This window comes from Coenobita brevimanus, chromosome 65 (assembly GCF_032717465.1).
Source record: "Coenobita brevimanus isolate Jiangsu-jjx chromosome 65, ASM3271746v2, whole genome shotgun sequence".
In the NCBI taxonomy this organism is placed as follows: domain Eukaryota; kingdom Metazoa; phylum Arthropoda; class Malacostraca; order Decapoda; family Coenobitidae; genus Coenobita; species Coenobita brevimanus.
Window position 1 is genome coordinate 40,151,600 of NC_137018.1, and position 27,654 is coordinate 40,179,253.

A 27,654-nucleotide genomic window follows, 5' to 3' on the forward strand; every position below is an offset into this window, starting at 1 on the left:
TGTTACCCTTATGATAAAAATAATTTTAAATGCATCATACTAATGAATGCACTTGGGCAACAAATCAGCTGCCAGCTTTCAGAAGCTTAAGGTTCATCTCTTCTCAGGGTAGATTAAATGGGCTCTAGTTTGAGGGGCCAGTCCATTCCATCCATATAATAAAAGTATTTTACATCACCAGAACACACCATCAGTCAGCATTAAAAACTACCTATCTATCTATAGCCAGATGCCATGATTTTTTGACTTGTCAGTGAATGGCAACATGCCTAGCTCTGTCCTGTTTAGTTCTAAATAGTTTGCCACATTCTTCACACTTAAAGTTTTTCACTCCTGTATGAATTAGTAGGTGCTTGGTGAGGTTGCTTTTATAATTAAATTGTTTACCACATTCATCACACTTAAACTTTTTTACTCCTGAATGAATCAGCAAGTGACTGGTGAGATGACTTCTCTGACCGAACAGTTTACCACATTCGTCACACTTGAACTTCTTCACTCCTGCATGAATCAGTAAGTGCTGGTTGAGAGTGCTTTTCTGTGTAAACAGCTTACCACATTCATCACACTTGAACCTCTTCACTCCTGAATGAATTAGTAGGTGCTGAGTGAGGTTGCTCTTATCACAAAACTGTTTACCACATTCATTACACTCAAATTCCTTAATTCCTGAGTGAATTGCTGCATGTCGGTTAAGAGACCACTTATTAGTAAACTGTTTACCACATTCTAAACAAGCAAACTTATCAGCTTCACCTGAGTGGGGGACTCTGTGTTGGGAAGTCTCATTCTCACTCACCTCGCACTCTAATTTCATATCTGGTTCCACTATTATCTCTTCGCTCACCTCACACTCTAACTCAACATCTGGTTCTTCTTTGATCATCTCCATTATTTCCTTTCTCACCTCACACTCATAACTTCACATCTGATTCTTCCTTAATCACCTCCATTACGCCATCCCTATCAACCTTCTTGAAGTCTGCCTCCAATATGATCAATGGCCAACATCACATATGAAGTGCATTCTTACTAACAATTACCAACATTTATCAATACACAATTTGTTACTACTGAACTGTAACACTCAATTGCTACTACAGAACCAGTTTGTCAAAACACAAATTGAGGTTACCACTGCACACCTCAAAATCCCACCTGTCTACTTGTTTCCACACACATTTACAGAACAACTTTAATCACTCAGGGTAACAGCATAAATAAATGATCCAGGTTTAACTCTTACAACACATCAGATGATTCAAATTTCTTATATTAACTGGCTGAGATCAAACACTTTTTTAGGCAAAAAGAAAAGGTGTGATCTAACTCCTCTATACTCTTAGCATTAATTAGTTAGAAAAAGCAGCTCCATTACAACCAATGTTAACATTTCTTCACTAATCTATCAGTTTGGGAACATTTTTTGTAACAGTTTACACATTACAATGTAGTGTTTCAAAAAGCATAGCTAATGGAATTACGTGTTGTTATTGTAGGTAGGCCTATATACATTTCTATATAAAAGGTATTGTATCCTTATTCAACAGTACTGTACAACATTTTGCTCAATATATTACTTTAATTTTCAGATGCTGGAGCTGAGGAGGATGTAGGTAAGTGCTTGTCATGGTCTTTCCCATATCTGAATTCATACACGGTGTTTGCCAAAGCTTCTTGATTCTGCCGTTTATAAGCTCCAAGTGTTGGGGCTATGACCATCTTGTACCTGGAAAATATTGAAAGGTAACTGACTGACACAGGCATGTGTTTGGCAGGGTAAGTGTGTCACCCAGTAACAAGAAGCACTGAAGAAAAGCAGCACCTTATTTTAATGTGGATGTGGAGTAGACAAAAAATTTATTATGGTATAGGTATAGCAGTTTTTCAGGAATGGTACAGACCATTTATGTACTGTATACTGTACTGTACTCTGCAAGTTAGTATAATATAGATCATCCAAAACATTTGGAAGTTTGGACTTCCTAGACTCATTATGTTTACCATGAATGGACAGGTGGCCTCTGGCCCTGGAGGTCCCGTGTTCATATCCTGACTTTAATTTTTCATGACTACAGGAAGGATGGCAAGGGTTATTCCCTTCAGTCAACATGAGGGGTCTGGTCATAGAGCTCCTGGCATAATGCACTTTGCTTATGAGCCACTGTTCGAGTCCCAGAGCTAATGAGCGATTTTCATATAGTGTGAAATGCCACCACTGGTGTAGGTTGTTCTCCTACCCTTACCCAAGTGTTCTGGACTATGTAACCTTGCCTCAGGCCCCTATGCTCTGAAGCAGGCAAATTGGGTTTGAGAGTTACTGTAAGTCTGTATAACATGGAACAAGAACTTTGCCAGCTTAGCTTGGTTACTCTGTAATGACATATCCTGTGGCTCCCATGAAACAATGTAAGCTCAAATACTTACAGTAGTACTGTCAACCCAGTGCAGAGAAGGGTGCTTTCATGTGGTGCCACTAAATTAACCAGGTGGCTCAGCTACCTGATTACAGTATATAACCCTACTTCCCCTCAGCTCCCTATCTGTCCCAAGAAAGGAGGATGGTGAACTGCATGAAAAGGACAACTCAGCCTGCAGTCCACCTGGTTCATGTCCAAATGAGCCTGGGCCAACAACAGCAAGGTGGTATGCGATGGTGATCACCATCCACCCACTTGATATAGTGCTCCCTACTTCCTCCTTCTCAATTCATCCATCCATTATCCAATCCTAAGTTGCCCCACAAGGAGCGTTGGAGACCGCGGCTTGGCAAATTGGTCCTGACATTTAAGATGAGAGTGACCAGCCTCACTCATCCCTGAGTGGCATTACATGAGCAATAAACTCCAACCACTCCTTGGATATAAACCTTCATTGGCTCAATCCGATTGGAGCACCATAATTACCCACTAAACCACCAGGAGCCAAAATTTAGTTATATGGTTACCACCGAGCATAGTACAGTACAATCCCAGTTAACCGGGCGGCTTGGGGAATTCACCTTCCCGGTTATAGATTTTTCCCGTAGTTCTGATATTCAAATCTATACAAAGGCGATCATTATCACAGCAGTAAATACAATTCAGGTACTCACCACTCACATCAGGGGGCACACTAAGAGATTCCACCTGAAAAATTGCCACGTAAACACACACCATGGTCATAATGCACGTGCATGCAATGCCTTGCAGTACCGGTACTGCAAAATGCACAAGTCCATTCTGTTAACTACCGAATAATTTCTTGTATGTACTGTACTCATGTGGAAAACTAAAGAAATAAAATCCTGAATATTTATTGGTAAATTATCACGACACCTGTGCCCCCACATCAGCTTTGTTTACGATCCCGGCCCCAACTGACCGCCACCATTCCGCCACTGTTTTGCACCGTTCTGTTAACTACCGAAGTATTCGTTGTATGTACTGTACTCATAAAAGTGGAAAAATAAAGAAATAAAATCTTGAACATTTATTGGTGAACTGATGTTAAGACTGCATTGTAGAATTATCACACCTGTGCCCCCACACAAGCATTGTTTACGGTCCCGGCCCCGACTGACCTCCATCATTCCACCCATCACCTGCCGCCAATCAGCTGTTTTGCACAAAATAAAATACATGATGTACTTATGAAGTGCAAGCATATATATATTTTTTTCTTCCAACAAAGTAAACCTTCATTCCTGTTAACATTTTTTTTTTTTTTCATCTCTGCCAGCACACATGCGTTCTAAGATGAATTTATGTGGTGCAAGTTAGAGTCGGTCCGTTAGGAAGAAAAACACCGGCGTTTGCTGATTTGCTCTCTCTCTCGAGATGTCTGGCTTACAAATTCCATGCCTGTCTTTGAAACGATTTAACCATCCAACACTGAAATCACATTCGACTTCTGTATTCATTTTATTGTGAAACTCTCTTGCTTTTTCTTCGATAAGAGGACCAGAAATAGGTGCTCCCCTAGATCTTTCTAAGCAAAACCACTTGAACGATGAAGAGTATGCCTTTTTTCAATGGACTTACTTGTCTCGCTTTTCATGAAAAATTCATTGAGCTTGGATGCTTGGGTCTTTATATAAATTGTTGGATTTCCTACATTATATTCGGTCATCAGTGTTTTATAATGTTTGCCTTTTTCAAGTCTATTGCATATGTCCAGCTTCTGTTTCAAAGTAGGCACGACACGTTTACGTTTAGTTTGCTCTTTAGGCATTTTGCAATGTTGAAATTACCGTCCATCAGAGCAACACAACAGCAAGAGAGCTTGTTTACTGTCTGGTGGTAAAAAGCAGACTGGTGATTTGTGGAAATTGTGGAGGGTGTGGAGGATGACTGAATTCAAGTAGGGGAAAGAGGGAGGAGGAGGGATGGTTAAGAGGATTTACTAGGGATTTACATTAGCCAGAAATGCCTTCACCTCGCTTAGTCCGACTTCACCCAGCCTCGCGTGACACGATAAAACGGCGGTTTGGCGGTCCATTCAAAATGGCACACAGTTATAACTTACTGACGTTTTTACCAGCCCTTGAATTTTCCCATTTTTCTGAGTATTCCATTTGTCTGGATACCGGATAGCAGGGATTGTACTGTAAATGGTTTCCTGGTGTACAGGAAACCATTTGGCTTGTCACTCAGTGCAGAGTCACCCACAGGCAGAACGAAGAGGAAAGAATGAAGGAAAGAAAGACAGAAGTGGGAGTGTAGTCACCTGTAGGCGGAAGGATGAGGAAACCATTGTAATTCAATCCCAGTTACTGTACTTTTCTCCCCTCTTCGTACTTTTCCCCTTCCTTCCTGTCGCTTTTATTACTCTTCTTTCTACTTCAGGTAGCTCTGCATTGAGTGACAAGCCTTCTGGTTTCCTGTAACCCAGAAAACCATTTACAGTGCTGGGTGGCAACCATATACAGTCAGTGTTCACATAACGTGTGACTAAAGTGTGTGAGCCTCTCATAACACAGGAGGTGCCATTTTGTGTCCCCAAAATGCCAGAACATGGAAAAAATTTTTATAACGCAGTCAGAGGAAGCTGCTTATTTTTTACAGGAGCTGACTACGCGGAGACGATGGACATAATGCGGAGGGAGGCCCCAATTTATGTATCAAAGTCATACTATGTGGCCAATGATAGAACGCGGCTCGGGGCATAAAATTACGGTTGGAATTCACAGAACGTGGCAAATGATAGACAAAGCGCAAATTGCATCAGCTAAAAAATGAAACATCAAACATCACATGCAGGAAGGTGAAGTGGTGGGAGGTGTGGTTCAGTGCAACTGACAGCATGCAGGCAGTGCGCTAAGTTGGGGGTGGGGGTGGGCAGGGGAACAGACAAGGAGACAAGCAGGAGTGGGGGAGGGGGAGGGGAAGGGGAGGGAGACAAGTGGGGGTGGCACAGGGCAGGAAGGGAGACAAGTAGGGGTGGGGGAGGGTAGGGGGACAGGGAGGGAGACAAGCTGGGTAGGGAGGGGAGGGGGACAGGGAGGGCAGCAAGAACTACTACCCTCCCCACCTCATCTCACTCATTCTTTCATTTCACTCACTCATTCTCTCACTTCACTCTCTCTCTCTCTCTTGTACTCACACACATATCTCCTCCATCCCCCACTCTTCTCCCCCCATCCCCAGTTCCCCCCCGACTCCCCCCCAGCAAGCCCACAACCTCTTCCATTCAAGATGAGGAATCCTCCAGTGTTTGCATGTAATGAAGTCTTTATTAGGTAGGTAAATGTCCTGGGGGAAAAAAAAAAAAACATGAAAATTGCCCCAAAGTCGGAACTTGGGGCTGGCTTAGGTACAGTCAGGGAAAGTTCCGCATTACCCACCTCCCGAAGCACTGGTGTGAGACAGGTGAACGTGAAGCGGCAGCCAGACCTCAAGCATCTGGTAACTGTGAGTGTGAAGGAGGGGGAGGCGGGGGATTGGGGGCAGAGGAGGGTTTAGTGATAGACTGGGAATCATGTGTAGGTCTGCAATGTATGACTTGGATGGTGTGTTTGAGTTGCTTTAGTAAAGACAGATGACAATATGATGCTAACATTTTATGAGAAAAATTTCGTAAATGTCTGTAGAATTAGTGTTGTTACGAAAGTTATGGAAGTTTGCTGGATTCGGACAGATTTTTTAATGCTTTCATTCTCTCTTGACTTTAATATGAGAAGTTTGCCCAAGAGATATTTGTAACGATATAACATATTTAAATTTTGTGTTGACTCGAAAACAAAACCACTATATAATCTATCTGTCTATCTATCTAAATTAGTATTTGTTTATTTATTTATCCTCTGTCACCCCACTGTAAACATCGGCCTGCAAACATTTCCAGTGTTTTTCTGGTAATTATTCATCTCGAACTTCGAGTATTGGGTAGTGTGTAATAATAATTAAAATATCTATATGAATGATTAACAGGTTTTTTGTTTTCCTCTAGACAGAATGACATGGGGATTCCTAATTATAAGATCATTCTCTGTAACTATCATTCCTATCGATCATTACAAAACGAAGGCATAGAAGCATATCTTTACCAGTAAACATATACTGACAGTGCGACATGAGCAACTCTGTAAACCCTCCCACCCCTGGCCACCCTCCCTCCCACTCACAGTTACCAGACAGATGAGGTCTGGCTGCTGCTTTGTGACTATTTGTTGACCACCAATGCTCTGAACAGTGGGTAATGCTGAACTTTCCCTGACTGTACATGAAACCCTTAACATGTAAACATATGGCCCAATAATGTGGAGTTCTAATAATGGGAGCTCCGAGGACAATATTCCTGCGTCATGTGAGCGCTGACTGTAGTCAAATTGTGGGGTGAAGTGGAGACTGTTATGGTGCCCTTGTTAACTGGGTGGAGAGGTTCAAGTGCAGCATCTATCCAGGAACCAAACCACACTATTCCCAGCACCTTGCTGTGGTGAGGTGCTGTCAGCAGTAAGGGATCATTGGTTCACTGCATGGGATGACTCTGCAGGGGCAGTTGCTTGCATGCAGTTGATGGGTCTGCTCAGCCAGACAGACGGGTTGATCAACAACTGCAACTGTCAGTCCTCTCTAACGCAAGGATTATACCACTGAAAGTACCCACAGCTGCAACTGTCAGTCCTCTCTAACGCAAGGATCAAGCCACTGAAGGTACCCACAAAGAGAATTTATATGCTTAGGAAACTTAGGAGAAAATCAGAATTATAAATACAGGTAACTCGCACGGAACACGTGGGTTTCGTTCCTACCGTGCCGTGTTAGGTGCGAAATCGCGTATATATAAACTACTCCATATTTTGCTCCCTAGACCCCCCAAATGTGTTGTTTTGCTGTTATCTGTCACTGGTAATCACTAGAAAGCACTTTAAGTGGTTAGAAGGTTTATTTAATGTTATAACTCACAAATACAGTACTCCACAGCAAAACTTCAACACACAAATACTGTACGTAAACACAAGGAAACATTCCGACGCCGATCATAGGTAATCATATAAAACAGGTTAACTGGTACCAGTGCTTTAACTTACAAGCACATACCAGAACAGTACATATTTAACTTAGAAATGCAGTGCTGTGATATCGAATGATTTCAGTACATAATCTGTTAGGAATGGCTGAAAAAAAAAAAAAATGTTATGAATACATTTTCACCTTTTTGATATATGTGTATGGTAGTTTCGAGTTATTTTTTACGTTATCGTTGTGCCCATGCTTGGAAAAGGGAGCGAAAGAGTTGAATTTTCAGTCCTAAATGAGAAAACTGTACGTCCTCCAAGGCTAGACTCTGCCACGGGAGAATAAAGTGGAGGGTCAGTCCGATTAGCAATAAGGAAGTTGTGTCACAACTTCCAGCTCCCACACCACGAGTATGGCTAAAAATAGAATCGTAATGCAGTTTCAGAACTAACAATAAGTCTAATTATTACGAATACAGATACAAAGCAGAAATAAATACGTTTACAGACGGGGAAAACGTACTTCTTCCGTCATAACATGTTCATCTTTCTCCATCATATTACCTTGTTATTTTCGCAATATATATTGCTGTCTTGTAAACAGGGTGGTTGTTTGTGTTTTGCAAGGGAGGAAAAAGATTGTATTTTCTGTCTGGGTCGAGATAATGGGTGTAACTATGTGTGGTTAGGCATGGCCACGAGCGAAAAAATCGTACATCCACTCATTACGATATCAGGTGGTGAACTGACAGATGACACATGAGAGGGTGAAGTCAAGGTCAGTCTCATGTCCCAGATTTTCGTTCACTTTCCGAAAGTTTTCACAGTTTTCTACAATTTGCATTGCATCAAATGATCCAAACCATTACAGCAAACCTGAGCAAATAGGTAAAGATACCAAGACAAAAATGTATTCTTCTCTTATTATAAGTCTTTAACAAACAAACTAAAAAGGCAATATTCCGACGCCGATCATGGGTAATCATATAAATCAGGTTAACTGGTTACAAGGCTTTATTTAATGCTTTAATTGCTTACAAGTACATACCAGAACAGTAAATATTTAACTTACAAATACAGTACTGTAGAAAAGCAGTACAGTAAGAGTTTAACGAACAAACAAAAAAGGCAATATTCCGACGCCGATCATGGTTAATCATATAATTCGGGTTAACTGGTTACAAGGCTTTATTTAATGATTTAACTTTAAGTGCTTACAAGTACAGTACATACGAGAACAGTAAATATTTAACTTACAAATACTGTACAGTACTGTGGAAAAAACGAACAAATAAAAAAGGCAATATTCTGACGCCTATCAGGTAAACTGGTTATAAGACTTTATTTCTTGCTTTAACGTTATTTAATAGTACTTTAAGTTGCACATAAACTTACCAGAACAGTACAGTACTCTAAATATTTAACTTACAAATACTGTGCTACTGTACTCGGGAATGTCTCACTCACTGAATAATTTCCCGCCTAGATCGTCACATAATCAAAACAAACCGCGCGCTGCGGTGACGTTCGAGGATTTGATCTTTCAAAGGCCTCTCCTGTGTTAATTTCTAGTTTTCATGATGGTTTTTTAATCTTACGTTGTCTTATATGTATCCCAGCCCTTACCGTGTATAATTGCGAGCGCGTTCCGTGAGATCGTGTTCCGTGTGAGTTACCTGTACCTTTATAGTTTATACAGGATGCCCCATAAATAGTGCTTCAATAGAAACTCACCTGATGGTGTCCTTAGTTGTTTGGGAGATTTTTTTTTTTTTTTTTTGGGGGGGGGGGTGGGGGGGGTGGCAGCAGTGGGGAGTGGGAAGTAGAAAATTAAAAACTGATTCAAGCTGACGCTGATAATGCAGACCAAGCTATCCGCACAACACGTGAATAATTGCGCACTGTAGTGGAAGAGGAGTGTTAAATGTGCGCTATATTGTATACAGTGCAGTAGAACTTCACAGTTCTGTCATAATTAGGGCTCAGGTTATGCCAAAATAACTTGCCTGCAAATTATCCAAGATATTGTGCCTACATACAGTGACCCCTTGTTTTGCATGGAAATCCTTTCCACAAATTCAGTTTGCACAACTTTAAAAAACTGATACCCAGACAATAAAAAACTGATACCTAGACAATAATTTGTGTCAAAATTTTATAAGCACCACTTAAAAAAAAAAAAAAAAAAAAAAAAAAAAAAAGGTATGTCCTCAATTTAATGCACTAATTCAGACTACCCAGTGTGCTAAACTGAATATTCTATTAAATCAGAAGGAATCATATTTAAGGCACTGGTCATTATTTTACACACTTCTATTTCTAAATCACATAAGGATAACATGATATAATGGGATAGTTGCCTCTAAGCAACATAATCTCATTACATCATGTATATTTACTAGGAGAAGATTTAACAAAAATTAAAGAAATGAAAAACTTAATGCACATGTACCACGGTTTAACTGAAGTTATCCATGTTTGTTAAACTGCAGTGCACAGAATTGAGTACAGTATTTTTTGAACGTAGAAGTCAGCAAAAATCATGAGAATTGAGCACCCTGACTCTTGTAGTGCTAGTAAGGGCTGGTTTGCAAAATTTTGTGCACATTATCATCTTTGTCACAGCTGATGAAAAATCTGTATATAAGAGAATGTTTGTCCCTGTCTGTCTGTCTTTGGATATTGAGGGAGATACATAAAGAACTCTAAACAGCTCTAACTGGGGTAATCTTTCACAGTGAATTTTGATGTGTACATACCACCAGTTGCTAAAGTAGCATCTGTGATAGCCAAGATTAGCACTAATTAGAAGTAACCATCACCATGGTGGAAACATTGTAGTTAATTATTGTAGTTTTTTACTTCTACACCCATATCATTGTTAGCTACATCAGGTCAGATGGTTGGATGGATTGGTGGGGTGGGCAGGGCAGATGGGGTGGATGGGCAGGGTTTGAATGGATAGATGGGTGAGGAGGGGCATGGTGGATGGAGTGGGTGGGAGAGGTGGATGGGCAGCGTTGGGTGGGTGTGGTGGGGCAGTGTGGGTGGGAGGTGGATGGGTGAATGGATAGGGTAGGTGGGAGGTGGATGGGTGAATGGATAGGGTAGGTGGGTGGGTGAGCAGAGTGGTTGGGAAGAGTTTGTGGGTGGATAAATAGTGGGGAAATAGGTTCATGGTAGGAATAGGTCTGTGGAGAATATATCCCTTGGAAAAATGGGCTCAAGGAGGAATATAAGTTCATTGGATAAAATGGAACCCCAGGGGTCTTTTCTCACAGAGGGAGTGACCATCCAGTGTCCTAGGCAATGCCAGTGTGCATGATCACAGAGTTTTACTTGGGCAACCCCAGGTACCTCTGCTAGTACCACCTTGTATCACTTTCTCTCTAAGTCTTTAATTGTTGTGTATCATTCATGTATGGTCGTACCTCAATGTTTGCAGGTCTTATGTACCAGAAAAACCTGCAAATATTAAAAATCCAGGTATAGTTAAAATTCATTTAAAAGGACCCCCACAGCCATTTTATAAAACCCCTTTGTTATGCCCCAACATATCAGACTTCAGGGTATGCTTGCTGGAAGTATATTTTCAAATTATTTAGCTTTGCTATATCATCCTAAAATATACCTTAAATGGTGTATTTTGTGATGGTTTACCCATCCTGTATATCCAAAACCAGAAAAAAAAGGGGGGGGGAGGAGATGGCTGCTAGGGAAAATAAAAATTTAGAGGATCAAAATAGCTTGGGAGAATTTTGGATTTTTTCTTTCGGATGGATTCTGTTTGCATGGCATATACTGGGATACATTTCTATCCATCAGTCTATAGCCAGATGCCATAATCACATTAGAGGTGGCCATTTGTCTCTGAGTTGTTTTATGAGGAGGGGGACTAACCCTCCACCAACTCACTTGTTGACAAGTAGGGAACACACATGGGTTGGTTATATGGTTGCCACCTGGTGCTGTAAATGGTTTCCTTGCTTACAAGAAACCATTAAGCTTGTCACTCAATGTAAAGCCACCTGAAAAGAAATGTAATAAAAAGTGAAAGGAAAGATGGGAGAAATACAAAAACGAGGACCAACACAGAAAAAGAACGATAAAGTTGATGAAAGGAGTGGGCAGCACTACAGCAAATGAGTGGATGATAGTCGCCACCACCTACCATGAAAAATGAGGGCACACTGTTTATAACCATATACAGTATTTGACTTAAATATCTTTGAGGATAATCATTCATGTTGGAATATAACTCTGACTGTAACCTGATGCATTTTTCATAATTGGTAGTCACTAGGAATACAGCTGTAGTGCTAGATAAGGATATGCTGTGTAGTTCCAAATTACACAATTTCTGCTATGCAAGCTTTTTTTGTCATAATATTTACCCTTCATCCAAAAAACAAAACACTCACCCAATTACTAAGCTAACAGTGGCACCCAAACCACTGATGAGAATGGGAAACTTGATTCCACTCATTCTAGTATTGTCTGCAGGTAGGCTGTCGCTTGACAATCACTGGTTCCACTTGAGGTCAGAATAACAGTCTTGCATGCTGTGAGTTACTTGGAACCTTGTGCTGGTGTTTCAGATTTTTGCTCTGGGTTATATTTGATGAACAGTGGCTTCCAGATATATATACCACCAACTACACCCAGAAAAGAAGCCAGTGCAATCTGTGCCCCAGTTAGTCTGAAAAGAGGAATTTATTAAAATACAGTCCACTGCCATTATAAGTTTGATGAGAGTAGGAAAGTTTATCAGTAGTGTAGTTCTATATTAACTGTATACAGAACGGATAGTCCTTAACTTACTGTCTATCTATCTATTGCCAGATGCATATATATACTGTATATATGTGGAGCCACATGGAGAGACAGGCTGACGAATGAGGATATAAAGGAGCGTTGTGGTGTTGATGTGGATGTGATAGGAAGCGTTATGAGGAACACACTGAGGTGGTTTGGCCATGTGGAGAGGATGGAGGGTGAGAGACTGACGAAGAGAGTGTATGTGAGTGAGGTGGAGGGGGAAAGAGGGAGGGGGAGGCCGAGGATGAGATGGAGAGATGGGGTGGAGAGGTATATGAGAGAGGGGTGTGAGTTGGGAGCAAGGGAGTGAAATGGCGGGGGACAGGGCGACTTGGAGGCGATTTGTTTGTGGCCATCCCAAACGGGATTGAGGCGTCTGGCAATTGATAGATATATATATATATATATATATATATATATATATATATATATACTGTATATATATATATATATATATATATATATATATATATATATATATATATATATATATATATATATATATATATATATATATATATATTGTATATATATATATATATATATATATATATATATGTAATCACTCTAATATCCGGACGCCCAATAACCGAACATCCCCACTACCCGGACATAATCGTCCTGGGATCCAACATTCCCAAAATGGTCCGAAAACCCAAAAAAATAAAAAATAAAAACGATTTTTTCCCGTCCGTAATTTGAACTTACTGTGGCGCGGCAGGAGAGCATTGTTTTGGCATGTCATTCCTCCGACGACCGATAGAGCGCCGCTGCATCCTACCCACTTCCCGCCTGTCTCTCACTGCGAGTGCACGCTCGTCGTAATGACTGCCCACGTGATCACTTTTGTGGTGGTGCCCTACCTGCTGCTCTCGGGCCTCCTCTTAGCGTGTGTGATGATAGCCCCGCCACCTGAGAAAAGGAAGAGAGTGGTGTTGACTCTGGAGAAGAAGAGGGAGATATTGGAGAAAGTGGATGCGGGTTGGTCTTCTTCCCGGATTCTTCGCGAGTTCAACCTGGCCCTGTCTACTTTGTTCAATATCAAGAGGTCCCGAGACAAACTCATGCAGTACACGGCTGACTTCTCGTCGAGAAGCAAACGCAACGTGGAAAGGAAGGTTATGTTTACCCCCAAGTTTGCAGAAATCGACCGATCCACGTTGATTTGGTATTGACAACAACGTGCTGCTGGTGTGATGGTACGTGGAACGGAGCTGAAGGCTGCTGCTGAGAAGTTCGCCAGGCTTCACGACGCCCTAGACTTCAAGGCATCCGAGGGTTGGCTCTTCACGTTCAAGTTGCGACATGGCCTTACCAACCGTAAAGCACATGGCGAAGCATTGGACGCTAACGAGGATGGAGTTGACGAGTTTCGGCATAAGGTGAAAGGCTTGATCGACAGGGAGGGCCTAACTCTCGGTCAAGTCTACAACGCTGATGAAACTGGCCTATTCTATCGCTCGCTGCCAACGAACACTCTAGCCGAGGAGATGGAGAAGCGTGTACCTGGCCGCAAGCTTTCCAAGGAACGGATATCTGCTTTGTGTTGTGCCAGTGCTAACGGCATGCACCGGCTTAAGTCCGTTGTTGTTGGCCGCGCAAAGCAGCCTCGGTGCCTTTGTGGGGTGATGGATGTCCTTCCTGTCGTCTGGTGCCATTCTTTGAAGGCATGGTTCACAGCTGTGATCTTCAAAGACTGGTTTCACCGTCACTTCGTCAAGGAGGTCATCCATTACCAGACGAAGACACTGGGAATCCCGCGCGACCAGGTAAAGGCTCTTCTTCTACTCGACAATGCACCTGCCCACCCATGCGACAAGGACTTGGTTGCTGAAAATGGCCGTATTAGGTGCATGTTTCTGCCACCTAATACGACTGCTCTCATCCAACCAATGGACCAAGGAGTGATCGTGGCAACAAAGCGCCTATACCGTCGGAAGTTCCTGGACGAGGTGATGGTTGTTCTCAAGGACGAGGACGAGCACAGGGAGGGACGGGACACACGAGGCAAGCGGACTTTGGAAAACCTTCACCGCTACAACATCAAGTCTGCACTGTACAACTGGGCTAGTGTATGGAAGGAAGTCCCTGTGAAAACTCTGGAAAATGGTTGATCTCGTCTGCTTCTCGGAACGGATGTGGAGTACGATTTTCCAGGGTTTGACGTGGATGACTTCCATGCACGGCTACATACGCACGGCGACGATGTAGATGTGGACGATGTTCGTGAGTGGTTGGATGACGACGATGGCGATCCTGGGTATCAGACGTTGTCTGATATCGAGATCGCGTCTTCGGTTGCAGGTGTCAGTACTGAACTTGAAGATTCCGACGCTGAAGCCAACGATGATGCGGACTCCTCTCAGCAGGACACTACTCCAGCCATCCCCAAGCTGAGCGCACTCCGGGAACATCTAGAGTTCGTCCTAGACTACCTGGAACACCCGGACTGCGATAGGGAGATGGGGCCCTTGGGACTCGTGGAGGAAGTGCGTGCTTTCAGGCAGCGCATCATCAATTGTCAGAATCGTCGGTCATTGCGTCAATCAACCATTGACAGTTTTTTCAGGCCCATGACCCCCGCTGTGCCCAGCCCTGGCTCCACTCCATTGCCTCCCCAAGACAGGCCCTCATGCTACGAGCCACAGCCCAGCACATCAGCCACGGTGGAGTCACCGCTCGACATGAGTTTGCGGCTGTCTTCAGAGTCCTCTGCAGTGGGTACGCCATCACCACGACCCAGCGATGCACCCCTAGGTCGCCTGCCAGTGATACTCTCGGACTCTGACAGTGAATAAACAGCAAGAACTTCTCCACTAGACCACACGGGAATTTTGAGTGTTGTGCAGTGAAAAAAAACAGTGTGTTGTGTTAAGGATTTAAAGTTGTGAGAGAAAAGACTCTAGAAAAAAAATGTAACGTAAATAGACTTGTTTGTTTTGGCTTTGGAAAATAAAATAAAAAATGGGAAAAGTTTAAGTGCAACACTAAGTTACAATGGAGCATTATTTAGACAAAAGTGCACACTGTGAAGAGAACGGACTTCTGTGTGTTATTGACTAAGTTCAGTGCAAGACTTCAGGAACAGTGTACTGCAAGTGCTTCAGGAAATCGTTCTTACTGTCAGAGTCCGAGAGGAGGCGGTTATTCATCGAGGTGGCCAGGGACTTGCTGTAAGTAGCCAGAATGTTTCATACTGTACTTTTTTCCATACTATACTTACCTCATTTCACTCTTTAATGTCCTTTATTGGTGTGAATAAGGTGTTAGTAGCTATGCATGTGCAGTAGGAATGTGTTTTTCTGAGTTAGGCTAGGTTAGGGTTCATAAGTACCAGAATGTTTATTAATGTATGAACATACTTCTAAACCCTCATTTTATGTTTCTTTTGCATTTATTTCAGTCATTTATGTGCCTTATTGGTGTGATTTGGGTCTTAAATAGGTGCTATGCATGTCCAGAGGGAGTTGTATAGGTGTTTCTCTGAGTTAGGGTCCATAAGTACAAGTCCATAAGCTGGGGCCCAATAACCGGACCTACCTATGGCTCTATTACGTCGGATATTGGAGTGATTACTGTATATACAGTATATATATATATATATATATATATATATATATATATATATATATATATATATTTTTTTTTTTTTTTTTTTTTTTTCATAAATAAAGTAGTCTTTGAGTTAATATTTGCTTATGTTTACCACACAAAAATAATGATTATTGAGTAGGTATTGAGTGTTGTTAAAGATACAGTATTACGCAACTCCAAGAGTAAATACAGTCAACTCTCAGTTGTCTGGCATAATTCAGCCAAGTCCTGCACCAAATAACAAGAAATGCCAGATATTGCGTAGTACCCCCCCATCAGCTCAATATTTGATGTCGTGCCGGATATTGCGTTACTGTCCATCTCGACCCTTTATCTTAAAAACTGTCCCTTGAGTAAAAGATGAAAATTAAGCATAAAATCCAACAAACTAATGATACAAAACAGTAATACAGCACTGGTTGAGATGCCTCTACACCTCTGGTTGCGTCCCATTTTGGTGTTGGATATTGCATAATTTTGTTGGATATTGCTTTAATAGGGCTGAGCCAGCCATGCTGGATATTGCGACAATGGATAAATGAGAGTTTACAGACTTAGATACAAATTTGACTTACATAAGAGCTGCAGACACCGATTAATTATATAAGTTGAGGAGTACTTATATAGCTGTAAAGTATTATAAGTTTGATATTCAGTATCATTATTCATACTGCTGGCAGCACAATCAGTTTATTATGTAAGTGAGCCTCAGGAGCAGTGCCTGGTTTGCTGCTTATTACTACAACTGCTGTCAGTTGCAACTCAAAAGTACTTGTGAAGGCTTTGTGGGGCCTTCATTGTAAGTGCAAATTGGTCTAAGTTGAGGACTATCTGTATGGTATATATATATATATAAAAGATAATGTATGTCAGTCTGTCCTCTATAGAAATTGAGGGGAATGCATATAGAACATAATAAACAGTTTTTACAGAGATAACTTTTTATGGCAAATGTAGAAGTGTACAATACCGTTGCTAAAGTGGTGCCTCTGATGGCCATGATCATTACTATTAGAAATAATTGTCAACATGATGGAAACATGGTCAGGGTTGCCAGATCTGAACTCGGCCACATTGCCAAACTCATCAGTTTTCATTACAAAATTTAAGTTTTCATCACCACATTCTTAAAGCAAGCATTTATCCTTCACAAATTATATATACAAATGGAAATAATCACTCTCCTTATAAGTAGCAGCATGTTGATTATTTTCACGCAATGTAGGCTAGCAGATTAATCAAAGAGAGCTGACAATCCACCATCTCCATCCTCTGTATCTTCATATATGTGAAAAATCCGTTTGGTAATGAATCATGCAGATTCATTACCAAATGAATTGTTCATTACTAAATTGGCCCACATTTAGTAATGAAAAATACCATATGACATGAACATGGTAGCCACTCACTGTAGTTTGTACTTCAACATCCAAATTATTATGGACGGACTGGTGGGGTGGGCAGAGTTGAGTGGATGGGTGGGTGTTGAAGGGGCAGGGTGGGTGGGCAGAGTTGGGTGGGTTTGGTGAGGCAGCATGGGTGGGTGGGAAAGTGTGTGGGTGGATGGGTAGGGTAGGTGAGTGGGAAGTGGAGAAATAGGTTCATGATCCCTTGGAAAATGGGCCCAAGAAAGAACATGGATTCAGTGGATGAAATGGGACCCTGGGGGGTCTTCTCCCACAGTGGGAGTGGCCAGCCAGGGTCCCAGACATTGCTGGTATGTATGGTTATAGGGTTTTACCTGGGCAACACTGGATACCCCAGCTAGTCACTGTTAATTGAGTAGACATGGAGTTACTTAGTTTATTTATTTGTTTTTTATTCTACATCCCATCATATATTTTAAAACTGGATAGACTGCTCAGGCTAAAGGAGTTTAGAGACATTCTACATGAGCCTCTTCAGCATGGAGATGTCTTGCCAGTGGAATAAAATTGCCTGGCATCCATGAGTATAAAATATATATATACCGTACATAAAATTTGGTGTTATGCCAGGTATCCCCAAAGGGCTAAGACGTTGCTCCTGGGTAGGGGACTTTGGATTGGAGCGTGTAGCATTTTATGACCAGATGCCCTTCCTGATGTCTACCAATGACCCTTGGGTGGATTCAATCCTTCAACCCTTCGGTCAGAGCGGAGCGCTCTAACCCACTGTGCCACAGCTGATATATACAGTATATATATATATATATATATATATACTGTATTCCTATCTCTAAAAGTATTGATATTCTCACGTTTTGCTTAACAATACGCACAGTTGAAGCTCTCAGATTAAATCACTTGCTAAAACCACCACAAAGAAAATTGACTTATTATACAGAATCCATAAATTCTTCACTGACGAGCAGGTAACTATAATTTACAAGAGTCATATGCAATCTCAGCATGTATATTGCTTCCCTTGTGGAGTGCATGTGGAAAGGTTGCACTAAGACAAATGGACATAATTCAGAACAAAGCTGTAAGAATAACTAATAACCCAGTGCCTACAAATGCTGCCCTTCTTGGATTATTTTACAGATACTTTTATAGCAGATGCTCAGACGAAGTTGCATATGTTGGGCCACTAGTGCGAGGAAATACCGAATCAGAACTTTTGATAGGAATATATTACAATTTTTTCACCATGCACGTTCATACACACCTAATTATCAGATATCCGGTTAGAAAATTGTGCTTAGGCCTAATTTAATTATTAATATAAAATCAGGATTCAGAGGAAAAACTTGCTAAGTTAGCAGGTATTTCCCTTTTAGATTGCCAGCATGCCTTGACAGACTTCTGTTTTGCATAAATATTTATTTACATTGCAAATAAACATATTTGCATGTTAAATCAGTGTTTATAGAATAAAGAAGTTGGCAAGTTGTCAAGCAGAAGGCAAAACACTTCTGCCAACTTTAGCAAATTTTTGCTCTGAATCCAGATTTTTTATGAAGTTAAAAAAAAAATTATGAGTTGATTTCACATAATCAGCTGTGTATGAACCTAAATGATGATATTTTTTAATTAACACTTTGGCTGGACAATGGCTTTATTTACGTCATCCGAAAAACTCCTGTAATCCGGCCAATGATGTTACTTATGTCATCAAAGTAAAATATTCGCCAAAAATCCATTTATTGTTCAATGTTCATGGGACAAGATTTAAAATGCACGCCAATGTCTTCCCATTCTTCCTATGCCCCATGTAACTAGACTGCTATGTGGCTGGCCAAGCGCACCATAGGAGCATTTGTCTTATTAGTGTAATAGGAAAAGTATATGGTAGGATACTTATTAACAGAGTTAGGGAAATAACAGAGGAATTAGTTGGAGAAGAACAGGGAGGTTTTAGGAAGGGAAGAGGTTCTGTAGATCCAATATTCATTCTTAGGTCTTTAGTTTGTGGTAGGTGGTGGCGACCATCATCCACTCACTTGATGTAGTGCTGCCTACTTCCTTAGCTTTTATCATTCTTTTTCTGTGCCTGCCCTCCTCTCTTCCTATTTCTCCTGTCTTTCCTGTCACTTCTTATTCCTTTTCTTTCCTTTACAGGTGGCTTTACATTAAGTGACAAGCCAAATAGTTTCCTGTAAGCCGAGAAACCATTTACAACGCTGGGTGGTAACCATATAACCAAACCATACGTGCTCCCTACATGTCAACAAGTGGGTTGGTGGAGAGTTGTTGCCCCTCCTTGTAAAACAACTAACTCAGTGTCAAATGGTCACCCTTTGTGGGATTATGGTGTCTGGCAATAGACAGATAGATAGATAGATAGATAGGTCTTAAGTGAAAAAGTTTCTACAGAAGGGAAAGAAGTTATATGTGGCCTTCATGGATTTGGAGAAAGCATGTGACAGGGTGCATAGACAAGGATTGTGGAAAGTATTAAGAATATATGGAGTAAATGGGAAGTTTTTGAATGACATGAGAAGTATGTATGAGGGTGAAAGGCTGCAGTGCATGTGGACAATGAAATGAGTGAATTTTTCTATTTGAAGATTGGATTGAAACAGGGATGTGTCATGTCTCCATGGTTGTTCAATCTTTGTATGGATGGGGGTATAAAAGAGGTACCGTACAAGGCAGGGCAGTGGATGTTGGAGCAGCCCTAATGAGAGAGGGCAGTATGTGGAAACTCCCAGTATTGTTTGCAGACGATACTATATTAAGTGAAGACGAAGGGGAGCTGCAAGGCTTGGTGAATAAGTTTGGGAGAGTTTGTAAGAAACGGAATCAAAGGGTGAATGTAGGGAAGAGTAAAGCTATGGTCTTCGAGAGAAAGTAAGTCACTGAATGTACAGTGAGGCTGGGTGAGGAGGAAATGGATATTGTGAGTGCGTTTAAGTACTTCGGTAGTGTGATGAGTAAGGATGGAAGTTTAGAGGGTGAAATGCTTGAAAAGGTACAACAAGGAAGAAAGGTTGCTGGTTCTTAGAAAGCAGTGATAAGAAACAGGGAAGTGAGCATGAAAGTGAAAAAGTTACTGCATGACAGTATTGTGATACCATCTCTAATAATGGAAGTGACGCTTGGACCTTGTTGGAGGGACACAAGTCAAGAGTGAGAGCAGTGGAAATAAGTAATTTGAGAGGAGCATGTGGAGTCACATGGATAGACAGAGTGACAAATGAGGAAGTGAAGGAGCACTGTGGCGTGGATGTGGATGTGATAGGAAGCATTAGGAGAAACACAATGAGGTGGTTTGACCATGTGGAAAGGATGAAGAGCAAGAGACTAATGAGGAGAGTGTATGTAAGTGAGGTGGAGGGGGGGGAAAGGGAGGGGGAAGCAGGGGATGATATGGAGGGATGGAGTGGAGAGGTATCTGAGATGTGGGGGGTGTGAGCTGGGAGCAGGGCAGTGAAATGGTGGGGGACAGGGCGATATGGAGGCGATTTGTTTGTGGCCACCCCTTACGGGATTAAGGCATCTGACAGTAGATAGATAGATAAACTAAGTGCTGCCTGGCAACCCCCGGCTGACCTTGGGGTATAGCAGTGCGAGTGCTCGAAGCCAGCCAGTGTTAAAAGTGCCAATTTCGTTGCACTCTTGTGCTGCCCCTCCATGCCTTACTCCATGCTACACGTGCATCTGTTAGTGCTCATGGCTTCACTGTTACATTGCTATATTGCAGAACTTCTGCCTATTAGAATTCATTTATTCCTAGAACTCCTCTCAAGACTTCATTTTCTCAGATTAGTTCCCTCCCCCACACACACTTCAACCTACAGCAGTTAATGTCCAACTTATACAGATTTTTTATGAATAGAGTACATTTTTTTTTTTTTTTTCATCTGTAAATAAAAAAGGGAGGGGTTAATGTTTACAAAGTCATAACACCATATTAATGTCCCACAATATCTTGTTTATCTTTAATTTCAGGCAGAAACGCCATAGCAGAAACTTGACTTAAAACTGTGCACCGAACTGATTAAATTATTCCATAGGAATCCGGTATTGTGGTTTTGTAAACATTTACTGAAAAAACATCTGAAATAAAATCAGGAAAGTACAAAGTACATGGTCAGTTATGAAGCATGGCATGATCACTGGACTGGTGCAGTTGACCTACTGATTCTCCACTCAGTACTGCACTGGTGAAAGTAGTAGTCAACTTCTGGCAGAGTTTTAAGTTCATATATCAGGAAGTTTCTCAAATGCAGTATAAGACTGGGTTTGACTGAAGTTTGTAAGAACAGGGATAAATTTAAATCCATGCTTAACTAACTTTTAAACTGTATTGGTATTCTTCAGGGGCCTCTGGGCAGTGAATCAGAATCACTCCATATACAGTATTGTATAGAATACTGTATACATTTAATAAAAGTGTCGTATATATGCAGTAACATGGCTCATTCAGCTGAATTACTTACTGCAAAAGCCTGGCCAGAGCGTTGAAAATCGTCAACCCTAACCTTGGCATCCTTGGTCCTAACCATGGCATCACACTGAAGGGTATTAATGCAAAGACAAACCAGTCATACCCCATTTGAAAATGGAAGTTCTGAGTGGCGAACCTTTATATATATACATATAATAGCCATTACTGCCTCCCAATACCATACCCTCGAGGACGCCTGATCCTCATAATAGTTGAGATGAAAGTCAAGCTTGTAACTAGAACCTGCGACTGACGACCCCGGCTCCAGAGCTGCTGTTTTTGGCCTTTGTTTAATCTTACCATTGGGACGGAATCATAAACTTCATTAATTAATACAGTCTTAAGCAGACATGTAACAGGGCTTGAAGAAATATTTGATTTGTTGGCTAAACTTAACAGCCACAGCCTATAAATGCTTGAAAACAAGTCTTTCTTGTATTAAATGCACAGAAGATGGTCATTCATGTTGTTTATGTTGTAGAACATGGCCATTCTGTACGATGACGGGTAATGCTTGAATATTTTTATACATTCAAACGATGTTATTCAAATAATGAATGACCCACAGCATCCTTTTCTTGTATATGTACTCTTTATACCTTTACAACAATAAATGTAAATCAGTCGATGTTAACAGTAGCACTGATGGTATCAAGTTTCGATAAGGCTCGAGCTTGTGATCTTTCAATCTATTGGTTGTAGAAAGTGGTGGGCCTGGCCTGGCGAGTGGCGACCATCATCCACTCGATTGTAGTGCTGCCCACTTCTTCCATATAATATTAACATCAACAACAACAATCATCATCATCATTCGGCTCTTATCCCACCGTAGGGCAGGGTGAGGAGTGGCAACGTCCAGACAGCCCAAGTTTGTCCACTTCAATGGACCACGCTTTCATTCCCTCATCATTCAAGCCCTCGGAATCCTGGCTCTATCTGATACGCCAGAAACTTTCACCACATTCTGTAGCTTCACATAAATGTATCCGACAGAGTCAATCCGAGCGCTGTCACGGTGTAAAGGGGTGCCAAATCCCTGATCATGCACTTCTCACAATATTCATCCAGCCAGTTCGATCTCTTGTCAGTTCCCTGGCCTCGCCGACTTCCATACCTATCTTCCACACACACTCATCCACCATACCTCCACCTTCTTGTCCTGCCTCGCCTCCCTCCTTCAGATTCGTTCATATATACCTTGTTCACCACTCTATTGTTATCCATTCTCTCCACATGACCATATCATCTCAGTACACTCTCTTCGATTCTGGTGTCCACAGACTTGCTCACTCCTCATCTTTCACTAATCACATTATTTCGTATCTTATCCACTTTCTGTACTCCACATACATTCCTCAGCAGTCCCATCTCCACTGCTCTCACTCTTGAATTTTCATTTTAATGCCACACCATAGTCTCACATCCATAATTATGTTAAAGTTGGCATTAACACTCCGTCATAAGCCTCGCGCATCTGTAACACTCAGTCCTCTGTATCTCTTCAAGGCCTTCGTAGCACCAGTTACATTCCTTCCTTGTGCCACTCTACTTTCCACTTCTTTTGCACATTTTCCTCTCTTTTCTATCACTGTACCCAGGTATTTGAACTCTCTCATCAGTTCCAGTCTCTATCCATTCGCTGTAGCATCACACTGGGAATCACCTTCTCTCTCGATTGCCATCATGTTACTCTTTTCTGCAGTTACTCTCAAGGCACGACGCTCACCAACATCAGCATGACTCGGCACTAATTTACCAAGCTCTTGTCCGGTATTTGCAAGTAGCACTGCATCATCAGCATACAACAAATTTTAGATATTCCATCCATCACCATTCATTACTAACGCCATCCCTGCCTCCATTACTCGTGTTTTTACTTCTCTCCTCACCCCATCCATATGTATATAGAACAACCATGTGTATATCGCATAACCTTGTCGCACGCCCACATTGATCGTGAACCATTCACTTAGATACCCATTTACATGCCTCACTGCCATCATAAAAACTCTTGAGGGCACCAAGCAGCTTACCATATTATCTATATACACCGTACATGCGCAAAAGCTTCCATCCTTCTCTGTCTACTTTGTCGTATGCTTCTTCTAGATCCATAAATGCCATAAACATCTTATAGTCCTTCTCACAAGCCTTTTCCACTATGTCTCACTGCAAATATTTGATCCACACATCCTTTGCCACTCCTAAAGCCACCCTGTTTTTCACTCTCAAGGAATTCTGATATCTGTCTTACTCTATAATAATTCATCCATATACCTTCCGTACAACACTCAATAAACTTATGTCACGATAGTTCTTGCACTCACTTCGCGTACCATTATTTTTGTACAGGGGTACAATCACAGCCTTGTTCCACTCTGCTGGCACAGTTTCACTCATCCATGCCTTCTTATTTCCAAAAAACACTTCATTTCTTTCTCTCCTCTACACTTAATCATCTCTGCCTACACCTCAACAGCTTTCCCATTTTTCAGCCGCTTCACGGCGTTCTTCACTCGTGCGAGTGTCACGTTTCCTGGCACTACGTACATTCCTTCTCTGCCCCCCCCCCCAAACCTCTCATGTTTGCAGCCGCTCTTCTCTATTCCCATTCATCAGGCTTTCAAAATATCCTCTCCATCTGGTCGTTACTTCATCCCCATGGGTTAATAATCTACCACATACATCCTTCTCAATTTCATATTTTCTCTCTCACTCCTACGTTTCCGCACCTCTTTCCAGAATAACTTCCTATTTTCAGAGTAATTTGCATTCATTTTTCCTCCTGGATCATCATTTACCCCCTTTTTCCTCTTCACTAGTCTGTTTACGAGCTTTTTGCTCTCAGTATATTGAGTTCTTATTTCATGTGAACACCTGCCTTGTAACCCCTCTAGCCACGTCTTCCTCTTTTCCTCCACTGCGCGCTTAAACCTCGCCATCCCCCCATGCCGTACCTTACTTCTTTGTTGTTACTCTTGCCACACCACACGCCGCTGTAGCATTCCTAAGCAATCCCTATAAACATACCACAGGCTGTCCGGATCCATTTCATTCCAATTCACTGTTTCCAAGTCCTCCCCTCTATTTGTCTTGTATTCATCCGCCATTTCTTTGATTTTCAGTAGAATATAATGTAAATGACGCTATCGTAGTGAAAACAGTGAGCCATATGCCTATATAACCAATTCTTGAAACTCTTCATGGAAGGACCACAAAGTGTATCACTGGATAACTTAGTTCATACATTGCCCCACTTCCAAGCCAGTGCAGAGAAACACACACACACACACACACACACACACACACACACACACACACACACAGATAGACAGTGGCGTCACCAGGGGGGGATAGGGGGCTTAGCCCCCCTAAATCAAGGACTCAGCCCCCCAAAAATTGCAGCCCCCCAAAATAATAATAATAAAAAATCACCAGCTTACATGGTATGCTTGCAGCTCGGCATTGACCCACCTAGCTTTCCCCCAACCCCCTACCGCCAATCCACTTTTATTCGTGCATCCATATTAGTTTAATACAATATTATTTATAGCTATATAATGTGATTAGTTATTCACAATTTACGTAAACCTATGACTCAAATCATAATAGTTAGTTTCCCATATACTTTTTCCAAGCTTGGTTTTCTTTGAAATATATTTATTGCACAAAGAATACAAGATTGTATTACATTTATCAGACTTATTATATATTTACAATATATAATATGGTATATATTAATCACGGAGCTTTAAAATTGGATTATGCAGTCTAAAATATCTGATTTATGCAATTTTTCACAAATTCGAATGTTCAGAGTATCGGAACTCGGAATGTTTGTTTACCCTGAGAAGTGTCTGTGAACTGTGGCTAAATCCTGTGTTGTTTTCGGTTTTATTTGAATGTATTGGTTTCAGTGGCTGTTTAGACGTTACTACGTTCCGGTATATTGCTAGCCACCTCACTTTACCTGTTCATTTTTGTTTTTACAGGTATGAGATCTAGCCTATACTCTATACAAAGAGTCAGCAGTACTTGGTTCAGTCGACACTCGACTGTCAGAACTGAATGTCATTTCCCTTTTATAGGCTATTCTACAATAATACATTTACGGATATCAGGCAGCAGCCACTCAAGTGATGAAAAGGTCATTTAAAAATCCTCAGGGACAGGGTGACATAAGGAAATTCTTTCTCACCCGCACCTCCAAAGATGACTCGGATGAATGCCAAGAAAAAGTGGCTGTTATTGGGAATGAGGTGCCAGAAGCAACCCCAGATAACCCCAAAGCTGAACCCATTCAGACATGTGTAAGTAGCTCTATATCAAACTATTTCAGTAGTCATTTTATGAAGCCTAGGCCATGATTTTTTTTATTGATTTATTTTTAAATTGACTAGGCCTAGGTTATTTCTCATTGTTGCAACTATATTGTCCTAAACGTACAGAGTGGGAAAGTAGGCTAAAACTCTCTCACTCTCTCTCTCTCTCTCTCTCTCTCTCTCTCTCTCTCTCTCTCTCTAATATATATTATATTTTCTCATTTTTTTAGCCACCGCCCAGCACAAGTGATAACCTTGATATACCTGCTGAAGAACCGGCACGAGATCTATTTTATAATTTTTGTTTTTTTGTGAATGGCTTTGTTTTCCTATCACAGTACCGGTAATGGAAGATAAATCTTGGCAATTATATATATATATATACATTGAATAAAGAGCATCATTGAATTATCAAATTTAATATGGTAAGACTAAGAAACCGTTATGATACCACATAATACTAGCAACTGAAGAAAAACTATTATCTGCAAAAAAGCTTTACCGTATACAATTACCTTGTACACATTATATCATAAGGCTTACTGATACCTGGTATTAGGCCCATCAATATTCATGTGTCCTATAAGTTTCTTATTAATAGCCTGTGAGACCTTATTTTACTTTTTCTTCATCTATAGGCCTCGAAAATGCCCCTAAAACTGCTCAATTTCCGAAAAATTTTCCGGGGGGGCTTACAGCGCCCCCCCGTACCCCCTAGCTGCATAGGCTCGCTTCGCTGGCCCCCCCCCCTTCTACCTGCACCAGGGTTACAGCCCCCCCAAAATCTGACACCTGGTGACGCCGCTGTAGATAGATAGATAGATAGAAATAGATATAGGCAGAGACTGACAGACAGACAGACAGATAGACGGACAAATAGACAGAATGGTAGATAGAAATTAAAAAAAAAAAAACATTTCTTCGAGTTTCGTCCTTGTTGCCTACCATACTTTTAACCTTTGCTAATACACTCATTTAATCATTTCAATCTCTTAAATACTGAACAAGCATTTATAAGTACCAGCCATGCTTGAAGCCAACCAAGGATACCCCAATAAGCTTCTGCTGCGTCCTATTAGCTGGGGGCAAAGGAGAGTAGTTATTCTACTTCTAAGGGTCTATCTATCTATCTATCTATTGCCAGACGCCACAACCCCGTAAGGGGTGGCCATTTGACTTTGAGTTATTTATTTTATGGGGAGGGGCACTAATCCTCCACCAACCCATTTGTTGACACGTAGAGAGCACGTATGGTTTGGTTATATGGTTACCACTCAGCGTAGTAAATGGTTTCTTGGCTTACAGGAAACCATTTGGCTTGTCACTCAGTGTAAAGCCACCTGTAAAGAAAAGCAATAACAAGTGACAGGAAAGATAGGAAAAATATGAAGAGAGGAGAGCAGACACAGAAAAAGAATGATAAACGCTAAGGAAGAAGTAGGCAGCTCTACATCAAGTGAGTGGATGATGGTCGCCACCACCTAGGGTAATAAGTTATTTTAATTTGCAAGCACAGGAATGTAATAAATGAAGAATATTCGTTTGTTGGTAACATTCTTGAAATTAACATTGACTTTGAAGTGTCTTGTAGTACAAAAATACGTC

The 27,654-nt window shown here is 41.3% G+C and overlaps 1 long non-coding RNA gene across 1 annotated transcript; it reads right to left on the reverse strand.

Annotated features, from left to right (window-relative positions):
• LOC145404840 (uncharacterized) lies at positions 1–22,000 on the reverse strand. The gene is made up of 3 exons (XR_013898249.1): positions 21,912–22,000; positions 11,863–12,140; positions 1–1,729 (listed from the first exon to the last, which is right to left on the reverse strand). It is a non-coding gene; the product is annotated as an uncharacterized LOC145404840 (long non-coding RNA).
• Positions 22,001–27,654: the final 5,654 nt, after the last annotated feature.